We start from the raw sequence: 12,789 nt of genomic DNA on the forward strand, positions 1-12,789 counted from the left end.
TATTAATTTTAATTTTTCTATTAATTGTAGTTTATTCACTTTGTATCCCAGCTGTAGACCCCTGCCTCATTCCTTCACATCCCACCCCCTTCTCCCTTCTCCTCCCATGACCCTCCCCAAGTCCATTGATAGGGAGGTCCTCCTCCCCTTTTCTCTGACCCTAGCCTATCAGGTCTCATCAAGACTGACTGCATTGTCTTCTCCCATGTCCTGGTAGAGCTGCTCCCCTGTCAGTGGGAGGTGATCAAAGAACCAGCCACTGAGTTCATGTCAGAGACAGCTCTTGTTACCTTTACTAGGGAAATCACTAGGACACTGAGCTGTCATAGCCTACATCTGTGCAAGAGTTCTAGGTTATCTCCATGCATGGTCATTGGTTGGAGTATCAGTCTCAGAAAAGACCACTGGGCCCAGGTTTCTTGGTTCTGTTGCTATCCTTGTGGAGCTCCTGTCCCCTCCAGGTCTTTCTAACTCTCCCTTCTTTCATAAGATTCCCTGCACATTGCCCAAAGTTTGGCTATGAGTCTCAGTATCTGCCTTTGATACCCTGCTGGGTAGAGTCTTTCAGAGGCCCTCTGTGGAAGGCTCCTGTCCTGTTCCCTGTTTTCTCCCTCTTCTTATCTCTATCCCATTTGCTTTTCTGAGTAAAGATTGATCATCTTACCCAGGGTCATCTTTCCTGCTTAGCTTCTTTAGATGTACAGATTTTAGTATGTTTATCCTATATTATATGTCTGATATCCACTTATGAGTAAGTAATTTGCAGGCAAATGGTGGGAACTAGAAAAGATCATCCTGAGTGAGGTATTCCAGAAGCAGAAGGACACACATGGTATATACTCACTTGTAAGTGTGTTTGCTTAAAATGTGTTGTTTTGATTTGTACATCATTTTGTTTTTTTCAAAAATAAAATCGTTCTTTTTAGGTCAATAGAAAAATGTTGAATGCTAGCTGATCCAAAGATTTTGAAAAATAATAATGTAATACAATATGATGTAATATAATAAAATTATGAGATTAAAATGGATTATACTTCTGTTAGACATTTTAAAAAGAAAAATAAAGTTTCATATACACAAACAAACATGATTATACTTCTTTGCTTTTGTTTTGTTGTTGTTGTTGTTGTTTTGTTTTGTTTTTTTGAAATCTGCCTGACTCTGCTCCCATAGTGCTGGGATGACAGGTGCTTGCCACGGTTCCCAGCATAAATGTAGTTCTTTAATCATCAATGAAACCCTTGGTATCATCTACTCAGGTATTTTCTTTGAAACTATTATATTCTTAGTTGTGTTTCTGATGTTTCAGCAGTGAGACTAAAATTCAGCAAAGAAGGAAGATATTGGATAGCGAAATTTTCAAAAAAACTGAAAATGAAGACACTGAGTAACATATTGAGAATGATCAATGTTGCTAAATTCAAGAAACCCCTCTAATTCAAACTTCAGAAATCCATCTCTGGCAAAATAAAGGAGCTGATGATGTGATGAATGAAGCAATGTTATGAAAAAAAAACATGAAGGGCAAATATATCATTAAAATATGTTGTGTTTGAATAATAGTGGTGATTATTGGCTCATACATGTGAATGTTTGTCATCAGGGAGTGGCACTACTTGAGAAGGATTACAAGATGTAGTTTTCTTAGAGGAAGTGTGTTTCTGGAGGTAGGCTTTGAGGTTTCAAAAGTTCAAGGCAGGTCCAGTGGCTCTCTCTTCCTGCTGCCTGAGGATCTGTATGTAGAATTATTAGCTACTTGTTCAGTATCATGTGTTACTGCCTGCAACCATGGTCCTTACCATGATGAGAATGAACTAAACCTCTGAAACAGTAGCAAGCTCTAATTAAATGCTTTAATTCAAAACAGTTCCCACGGTCATGGTGTCTCTTCACAGCAAAACAAAACTAAGACAGAATTTGGTACCAGGGACTGGGATATTACTGTGACAGGTCTGACTATGCTGTTTGTTGGGAGAATATTTAGTACTTTGGACTAGTAGGGACATGGAAGAGAGTGATGAATTGATTTGAACTATAGAGGTTAGGTTCAAAAAGTTCCAAAGTGAAGAATAGTAGTAAGCAGCCTAGAGAATATTCTTGTAATATTTTGGTGAAGAATGTAGCTACTTTCCACTCTTGTCCAAAAAAAATCTGAGACTAAATTGAATAGTTTTGGATTAATGGCATTGACAGAGGGATTTCAAGATAGCCTAGCTTTGACTCTGTTTTGTGGGTTTTAGTGGTCACTTTTATGCTTACCTGTAGTAAAAAGGGTCAAGCTAAGCAAGAAAAATAAATGTACAGTTTGAGTAGAAAAGGAGCACCAGAAAAAGTAATGGAGATAAGTCCAGTGTTCAAGGAGAAAAAAAAAATTACTTAAAGAGAAGCCTGACACTAAATGGAAAAACCTCGGGGTAAGGCCCCTAAGCTAATCTCCAAATGTGTGCAAAGGAATTAAAGAAAAGCTTAAGCAGTGAAAGAAACTATCAAAAAACAGAAACCTGATTTAAAAAAAAAATGTATTTGAATAAGGTGGGCAAGTTCTAGCATCAGCAAGCAGCACAACTTGGTAGCTTTGGCCACATGGTTCTGACTTTAGAGTCAAGAATACAAAAAAGAAGGTGTAGAATCTCCCTCCACAGCCAAGGAAAACCCCTGATTTCAAGTGCATCATGTGTCATGTGTGTTCCTGTTTGGAGGCTTAGAAAGGCCACTGCATGAAGCTGTGGAGATAAGCCCTGAATTGTGTTGGAGACACCAAGATGTCGGAGATGCCGGAGTTGTGGGACATTTGTTGACGAAAGCTTCACATTTGGTATGGAATTAGTCTAAGAGAAAGGAGTATATTGCTTTCAACAAACTTGAAAGGAGTTGGATATCTGAAAGGTGATGTCTCAGTAGGCGTTCCATTGCTGTGAAGAGACCCTCGCCCTTGGGAAGTCTTAGAGAAGAAAGTATTTAATTGGGTCATGCGTACAGTTTTAGAGGTTTACTGCATTCTCATCTTCATGGAGAGCATGATGGCGTGTAGGCAGACATGGTGCTGGAGAGTAGCTGAGAGCTTTACATATGGATCCATAAGCAGGAGGAAGAGAGAGGGCTTGACCTTGGGCTTGACATGGCATCAAAACCTCAAAGCCCAGAGCCTTGAACTCATTGGCACAGAAGACAACTTCCTTAACAAAATACCAACAGCTCATGCTCTAAGATCAACAATTAATAAATGGTACCTCTTGAAACTGAATAGCTTCTGTAAGGCAAAGGACACTGTGATCAGAACAAACCGGCAGCCTACAGACTGGGAAAAGATCTTCACTAACCCTATGTATGGATATTAGAGGGCTAATATATAATGAACTCAAGAAATCAAACACAAATAAGCAAAATACCCTGATGAAAATATGGGGTATAGAACTAAGCAGAGATTTCTCAACAGAGGAATATTGAATGGCCAAAAAGAAATTAGGAAATGCCCAACTTCCTTAGTCATAAGGGAAATGAAAATCAAAATGACTCTGAGATTCCATCTCACAACTGTCAGAATGGTTAAGATCAAAATCTCAAGCAACAGCACATTTTGGCAAAGGTGTGTAGAAAGAGAAACCCTTCTCCATTGCTGGTGGGAGTGCAAATTTGTATAGCTACTTTGGATATCAACCTGGCACTTTCTCAGAAAATTGGGGATAGCTTTATCTCAAGATCCAGCTATACCTCTCCTAGGTATATACCCAAAAGACTCTCTCCCATAAAACAAGGACATTTGCTCAACTATGTTCACAGCAGCTTTATTCAAAATAGCCTGAATCTGGAAACAACTCATATGTTCCCCTACTGTAGAACGGATAAAGAAACTGTGGCACATTTACATAATCAAATACTTCTCTGATATTAAAAGAAAGGAAATCATGAAATTTGCAAGGAAATGGATGGAACTAGAAAAGATCATTTTCAGTGAGGTAACTTAGACCCAGAAAGACATTTATGGTGTGTACTCACTTGTAAGTGGATTTCAGCCATATGGTATGGGATAAGCATACAATAAGATCCAGACTCAAATAAGATAAATAACAAGAAGGTCCAAGGGAGGATGCATAAATTTCACTCAAAAAGGGAGATAAAATATCCAGAGGTAGTCGCTTAAGAGAGGGAACAAGGTAGGAGAAGGAGCACAGAGAGTTAAGAGGGTGGATAACTGACTTAGAGAGAATGGGGGTAAAAGGACAGAAGGACAGAGAAAAGAGAAGCTGAGAGTGGGGTTTTAGCTGTGAGAAACTGGAAACCTAAGTCAGGGTAGGCTCCTGGAAGGATATGATGGGGACTCAAGCATAGACTGCTAGTAGTAGAGGCCAGAGAGACTGAAGAGAAAATGCCCTAAGTAGACTACTCTCCTAGCAGCACAGGCGGGGTTGGCGTACCAAAATTGCCAAAAAAAAACTTTAACCCAAAATTTACCCTGTCTACAAGATGTGAAGGGAGGAAAATAGAGCAGATAAATCAGAGGTTGAGGAAGTGGCCAACCAATGCCTGGCCTCTCCAACCTGATGGAGAGTGCCAATTCCTGAGAGTATGAAGGAAGCTTTGCTAAATTTACAACGGGAGCCTGAAGGAGTTGTCTCTGAGAGGTGCTACCCTGCAGTGCCTCAAAACAGATGCTGAGCCTCACAGCCAAACATTGGGTTATGCCTAGGGCTTCTTGTGGAAATGTCGGAGGAAAGAGAAAAGGACCTGGGGTAACATGAGCTCCACAAGAAGACCAGCAGAGCCAAATAACCAGGGCCCTAGAGACTTGCTGAGACTGATGAATCAACCAAGGACCATACAGGAACTGGACGTAGGCCCCCTACAAAATGTAGCAGATGTGCAGCTTAGGCCTCATGTGGGTCTTCTAGTAAAGGACGTGGGAGCTACATTAGGCATGGACTCACTTGCCCAATTTTTGACCACTTTTCCTGGTGGGACTTCCTCACCTGACCACAGGGGAAGAGGATAGCCTAAGGTTTTTTTTTTTAATAATTTTTTTATTAATTTCAGTTTATTCACTTTGTATTCTAGCCATAGCCACGTGCCCCTCGTCCCCTCCCAATTCCACCCTCCTTCCCTCTTCTCCTTCCATACCCCTCCCCAAGTCCATTGATAGGGGTTGTCCTCCTTCCCTTCTATCTGACCCTAGCCTATCAGGTCTCATCAGGACTAGCTGCATTGTCTTCCTCTGTGGCTTGGTAAGGCTGCTCCCCCTCACTGGGAGGTGATCAAAGAGCCAGCCACTGAGTTCATGTCATAGACAACCTCTGTTCTCCTTACTAGAGAACCCACTTGGACACTGAGCTGCCATGGGCTACATCTGAGCATGAGTTCTAGCTTATCTCCTTGCATGGTCCTTGGTTGGAGTATCAGTCTCAGAGAAGAACCCTGTGCCCAGATTTTTGGTTTTGCTGCTCTTCTTGTGGAGCTGTCTCCTACAGGTCTTTCTATCTCTCCCTTCTTTCATAAGATTCCCTGCACTCTGCCCAAAGTTTGGCTGTGGGTCTCAGCATCTGCTTAATACCCTGCTGGATAGAGTCTTTCATAGGCCCTCTGTGGAAGGCTCCTGTCCTGTTCCCCGTTTTAGTCATCTTTTGATGTCTATCCAGTTTGTCTTCCTAAATGAGGGTTGAGCATCTTACCTAGGGTCCTCATTCTTGCTTAGCTTCTTTAGGTGTTTAGATTATAGTAAGCTTATTCTATATTATATGTATAATATCCACTTATAAGTGAGTATTTACCATGTGTGTCTTTCTGCTTCTGGAATACCTCACTCAGGATGATCTTTCCTAGTTCCTACCATTTGCCTGCAAATTTCATAATTTCCTTGTTTTTAATTGCTGAGTAGTATTCCATTGTGTAACTGTACTAAAGTATCACTATTTGCAGATGATGTGATAGTATAACATGACTGACCCCAAAAATTCAACCAAAGAACTCTTTCAGCTGACAAACACCTTCAGATATTTGGCTGGGTACAAAATTAACTCAAGAAAATCAATAGCCCTCCTGTACAGAAAAAAACAAAAGGGCTGAGAAAGACATTAGGGAAACTACACCCTTCACAATAGCCATTAATAATATTAAAATACCTAGGTGTGACTCTAACCAAGCAAGTGAAAGACCTGTTTGAAAAAAACTTCAAGTCTCTGAAGAAAGAAATTGAAAAATATATGAGAAGATGGAAAGATCTCCCATGGTCATGGATTAGTAGGATTAACATAGTGAAAATATCCATCCTGCCAAAAACAATCTACAGATTCAATGCTATTCCCAACTTAAGTTCTGATGCAACTTGATAACTTGGGATAGATGGAAAGGGAGCTCCCCTTTTCTGAGAAAAAGAGGAGGGGGAGAAAAGGGAGAAAGGGTGGGACGGGGAGGGGAGAAGTGATGAGGCTATAATAAGGATGTAAATTGAATAATAATAATAATAATTTTTTTGAATTTTATTTTTTTCGTATCAGTTACATTTTATTAACTCTGTATCCCAGCTGTGTCCTGCTCCCTCATTCCCTCCCAGTCCCTCCCTCCTTCCCTCATCTCCACCGTGCGTGCCCCTTTCCAAGTCCACTGATAGGGGGAGCCTCCTCCCCATTCATCTGATCCTGTTTTATCAGGTATCTTCAGGACTGGCTGCAAAGCTCTCCTCTGTGGCCTAACAGGACTGCTCCTCCCTTGGGAGGTGGGGAGGACAAAGAGCCAGTCATTGAGTTCCTGTTAGAAATAGTCCTTGTTCCCCTCACTATGGGAAACCAATTGGTTACTGAGCTACCACAGGCTACATCTGAGCAGAGGTTCTAGGTTATATCCATACATGGTCCTTGGTTGAATGTCAGTCTCAATAAAGACCCTGTGCCCAGATATAATAATAATAATTTAAAAAAACTGCAAAGCTCTTCCTCAGTGACACAGTTCCTCTAACAGAGCTGTATTTCCTAATCCTTTCAAATAGTGCTTCTGTCTAGTGACCAAGTATTCAAATCTATGAGTCTATTAGGTGGGAGCTTTGGATGGAAACTGGGATTACAGTGGGAAGTATGGGGTAATGCTCATTCAAACCACCTCAAGTGCTGTGACATCAGACCTGGCAATAGAAGGTTTGGAGTTTGCTGTGTTGTTTATCAGGTTTGCTTTGGTCCAGTATTTTCTCACTTCCCTTCCTTTCCTCCCTCTTGGAATTGTAATGTATATTCTGTGCTCCTGGGTGTTGGAAGTATGTGATCTACTTTTTACTTTTGATTTTACTGCAGGTTACAGCTAAGAGAGCACCATGAGTCTCAGAAGAGACTTTGAATTTTGGACCTTAAAACAATGCTGAGACTGTGGTAGACAATGGGGACATTGGAAGTTCGATTGAATGCGTTTGGCATTATGATATGGCTACAAGCTTAAGTGGCCAGGGGATGGAATATGGTGGGTTGAATACGAATGGCTCCAATCGGCTCATATATTTGAATGCTTAGTCATCAGGGAGTGAGACTGCCATGAAAGGATTAGAAAGTGTAGTCTTGATGGAGGAAGCATACAACTGAAGGAAGGTTTTGAGATTAAGGCCCCTTTTAAGCCCAGAGTCTGTCTTTTACTGCTGTCTATGGATATGGACAGATCTCTCATCTATCTTTTCCAGAACCATGTGTGCCTGCGTGGTGCCATGATGAGACTGGAGTCAACCTCTGAGACTGCAAACCAGCCCCAATTATATACTCTTCTTTATAAGACTTGCTAGGGTCATGGTGTCTCTTCAAAACAATAGAACACTCATTAAGAGATACTGTTTAGCTGGTGCAGAGTCTCAGACCTGAGAAGCTGAAGTTTTCAGGCAAAGAAATAAAAACAAACTTAGCTCTAGAATTGCCAGGGGGTGGCATTATATTCTAAATTAACAACAACAACAAAAATAAGCCCAGCCTTAGATTACCCAACATATTTAAAAAGGAGTTGGTATTGTAATATGTGATATTTGACAATCACATTAAGGGTCTTAAGCAAAAAATACTAGAATCAAAACAAAATCTCTCTTACTGAAGCTTTGGTCATGGTAAGGAATAGAATGTAAGGAGGTTTCGTTGGTGATCATGTTCTACTCCAAAAGTAGAGCCTTACATAAAACCTGTAAATATAATATTGCATGTATGTATGTTTCAGAACCGATCATTTTGCACTGGACAACATATTGTGCTCTCCCAGCTGCGTGTAGCTCTTTGTATAGGATTGAGCGCATTCCACATATTTGAGATCTACTTATAGTTAATACAGCTTGATAATTTGGTGACTAATGAACATGAAAGTTAGAAAGAAATGCATTATTCCTCAACTTGTGGCCAGGCAACTATATATTTATTATAAGGTGGAATAATTAAAAGAGAGAGAGAGAGCGAGAGAGCAGGTTTGAGAAGGAAACTTCTAATTTAACCATACTTTTTAAATGAGAAATGGCTATGAGAAATTTAGTTAAATTCTGTCTGTTAAAATGTTCCTTTACCACCTTTAACTTTTTATTTCAATCTTTTTACTCCGTTTTATTTATTCTTCTCTCAAACAGTCCCTTCCTTCCCTTCCTGAAGCCTCTCTCCCTCCACCTCTCCTTGTTCCTTGTTCATCTCCTCTACATTTCTCAGAAAAGAGCAGGTGTTACAGTTATTTTTATAAAACTGTTTTTGTTTCTCTTAGTGTCACTCTTAACCCACCTATCATAAAAATAATTGAAACTCTTCAAACTTGTTTATAATAAGCTTCACAACCCATTAACTGAACAGATACTACTCTGTTCACAACCCTCTAAACTAATTTGGATTCCTCCCAATGTTCACCCCAATATACTTGCATTTTGTAGCTTTCCTGCTCCAGGTCCTCTCTCCCCCAGCTGGCAAGAAATCCAGTCCTATTTTCTCCCCTTATCAGCGAGTGGCTGTAAGTTGCTTTATTGGCATACAAGGGGACCACTGGGGAGCAAAGTTTATACAACAGTAAAACAGGAGATTCACAGAACAAGGCTTGCAACTAGACATGGAGGATACAGAAATCAGCCGCATATTACACAATAACCTTACACCACATTTCTCTCTTTAGTCTAATAAAATGCTCTTTCTCTAAGAATATCAAACTATCTGTAATAACAACAATTATGAAAACTATTAGGTAAGATTTTTCAATTTATTTATCAATTTCTATCATCCTAAAAAATTAATTGTGAGACTATAATATCTAGTCTTCAACCCCATCAGAAACTTAAAAAGGAATAATTATTACCTGATATGTAGGAAGTGCAGAAAAGTACCTTCCAGAAGTACAGAAATGACAGAGATAATTGGATATCTGGACAGTTCCCCAAAATTCTTCTATAATGTTGGAGCATTATCATTAGCCTTCTAGCTCAGATTATTTGACAGACTTTTCTTTGAAACAGGTATATAATGGACTTGCCTACCTTGTACCTACAAAACTCGGCAGTTTCCTTTCCTCTATCACATTTGTCCTGTTTGGGCAGTATTTTGTCTGTAACTAACGTAAAGCCATTTTCTCACACAGTGGCTAGCTTGCTACATATCTGTAATGCTCTTTGAAGGGGTGCTGCCAGGAACATACCTGTCTCATTGTCAAAAAAAAGTCCTATGTTAATAAAGTCTTTAAATGCCATATTCTGTAGATGTCTGAAGATATTTTGAATACCATTTATTTATTGATCTTATCTAAATTGTTTCTTTTTAGCTAATTTTTATCTTTCACTCTAAGAAAGATATTTCTATAATTAATGAAACTAGTATCTAACATGACCATGAGTTTAATATGCATTTCTTAATTATCCTAAACAGTTGGTAGCAGTAGCCTTAAAAGGATTAGAATTTAACATTGCAGCTTTAAGAATTACATAGGCTGGTTCTTTGACACCCCCCAAGTGGGGGAGCAACCATGCCAGGACACAGAGGAGGACTTTGCAGCCAGTCCTGATGAGACCTGGTAAGCTAGGGTCAAATGGAAGGGGAGGAGGACCTCCCCTATCAGTGGACTTGGAGAAGGACATGGGAGAAGATGAGAGAAGGAGGGTGGGATTGGGGGGGGAAGTGAGGGAGGGTGCTACAGCTGGGATTCAAAGTGAATAAAATGTAATTAATGTAAAAAAAGAATTACATAGGTTCAATACCTTAGCATGTTGTAATGCAGTATAATATTAAGTAGCTATCAATGTACAAATATTTATACCAATGTAAAATTTAAGGCTTATTAATACCCTTTTGTCTCAAGGTAGAGTAAATGACCTAACCTTTTACTTATTCCTTTAACCAACCCCTTTAAAACAATAGCAAGTATCTACCACCCATAGAATTTCCAAACACCATCCATCCCCTCTTAGAAATGGAGCAAAGTTTTTCTAAATTGCTTCTTGCTGATTTGGGACATTGTTTTTTGTTTTTTTTTTTTTTTTTTTGTTTTTTTTTTTTTTTTTTTCTTTTGGGGGCTCAAGAAAATTGGGTTATTGCCCAGTCTTAAGAAAGCTAGCTATATTACACTTTATTCATTTTGTATCCCCCCATAAGTCCCTACCTCCTCCCCTCCCGATCCCACCCTCCCTCCCCTTTCTGCATGCATGCCCCTCCCCAAGTCCACTGATAGGGGAGGTTCTCCTCTCCTTTCTGATCTTAGTCTATCAGTTCTCGTCAAAAGTGGCTGCATTGTCCTCTTCTGTGGCCTGGTAGCTATAACTTTTTTTATGCTGAGAAAGTTCAGGGTTTATCTGAAGTCCTGACTGGATGATCTAGCCATTCCGAGGTTCCGAAGGCAGATTTTTGAGGCACTGAGGTAGTCTTTGAGGCAGTCTGTGAGGTAGCATCATCTGGCTACCTGTCTTTTTTTTGTGTGTGTGGATGGTCCTCTCGCTCTGCAAAATATTAACTTTCAAAGGCATTACATATTTTGTACTAATATATGTATGTACTGTGCATTGAGCACAATTCAGTTAAAGATGATCGCTCTGTTCAAGCAGGTAGAAAACCGAACTATAATATACATTTTTAATCTCTGCCATTTAAAAGCATGGTAAGTCCTGGGGGTTTTATAGCAAAAATTTTATTGGCCGTGCACTTTTGAAATCCTGGCTGGAGACATTTTCATGTCTCAGTCACTCAGCACTTTTCCCATGCAGAGAGATCAGTAAATTATGTTACCTGTCATGTTTGGTCTTCTTGATATCTTTCCTTTTGTCTGCAGCCAAGATTTTTGGGGGCTATTTATCTGTCATTTCTGATTTTTATTAGTTTTGATGGAATTCGTAATTTCTCTTCTTCTGTGTGAACATATGCAAAACCCCTTCTCCAGAGTAACACATTCCCGGCTTTACATTTTGGAAATAGGACCTTTATATGCTGATCTAATTCAGCAGTCTTTTCTAAAATCCAGCGTATCTTAGGAGGTGCGCTACTACTCTTCTAATTTAATAATTTTGAAGACAATAAATGATTAATCTACTTTGGGGAGATATTATATTCCCTTTCTGTTTTATGACCATCTTTTAAAAATTATTCTTAGATATTTTCGTAATTACTTGGCCTATAGGATTATAATTTATATCTGTGACAGGTTTCATATCATAACGTCAAAAAAGTGATGCATTACAATGGATATATGTGCTGAAACACCATTGCCCATGTTATGGTCCAGAATGCACTGAAGAAAACACCCCAGACTCAAATAGTATGCAAACAGCCAAGAGCATTTTATTCTGCACTGGAGTCCTCACCTATGCAAAGCAAAATGGTGAGGAACCCCAAATTGAGCTTGTAGGTTTCTTTCATAGGTACTCAGGGGAATTTTAGGGTGGGTTAGGTAATTTTTAACATGATTGGAGCATTAATAATTCAGGCAACTTTTGGGATGATCAACAATCCCAAAAGTTAATCATAAGACAGGCAATTTTTTTTCAAGCTTCCCAAGGTCTTGCAGTTTTATTTATTTATTTTTTTACATGCCCCCAAAAATTATTTATTTATTTATTTATTACAATTTAACACTTTGTATCCCTGCTGTAGCTCCCTCCCTCATCTCCTTCTAGTACCACCCACCCTCCCACTTCTCCACCTATCCCCCTTCCCTAGTCCACTGATAAGGAAGGATCTTCTCCCATTGTATCTGACCCTAGCCTAACAGGTCTCATCAGGGCTGGCTGCATCATTTTCCTCGGTGGCTTGGCAAGGACGCATCCCCCAGGGGGAGGTGATCAAAGAGCCAGCCACTGAGTTCATGTCAGATATAGTCCCTGGCCCACTTGCTAAGAAACCCTCTTGGAAACTGAAATCTGAATACCCAATAGGCTTCTTCTGAGTAGGAGGTCTAGATCCTCTCCCTGCATGGTCCTTGGTTGAAGTATTGCTTTCTACATGTCCCCTAGGCCCAGGTTTTTAGTCTCTGTTGGTCTCCTTGTGGAGTTCCCATCCCCTCCAGATCTTTCAGTCTTCCTCTTTTTCCATAAGGTTTCCTACAGTCTGCTCAAAGTTTGGCTATGTGTCTCTGTATCTCCTTTGATACTCTGATAGGTAGAGTCTTTCAGACATCCTCTGTGGAAAGCCCCTGTCCTGTTCCTTGTCTTCTCCTATTTCAGTGTGTCCAGCAGAGGGTCCAGTAGAGAATCAGGTGGACTCTGATTGGCTGTCCCTTTTCTGTGGTTTAGTCTGATCTAGTCTGGGAAATGGGAATTTAGGCCTACTTTCTTCTTCTTCTTCTTCTTCTTCTTCTTCTTCTTCTTCTTCTTCTTCTTCTTCTTCTTCTTCTTCT

The sequence above is a fragment of the Psammomys obesus genome, unplaced genomic scaffold (assembly GCF_907164565.1).
Source record: "Psammomys obesus unplaced genomic scaffold, mPsaObe1.curated_primary_1811, whole genome shotgun sequence".
In the NCBI taxonomy this organism is placed as follows: domain Eukaryota; kingdom Metazoa; phylum Chordata; class Mammalia; order Rodentia; family Muridae; genus Psammomys; species Psammomys obesus.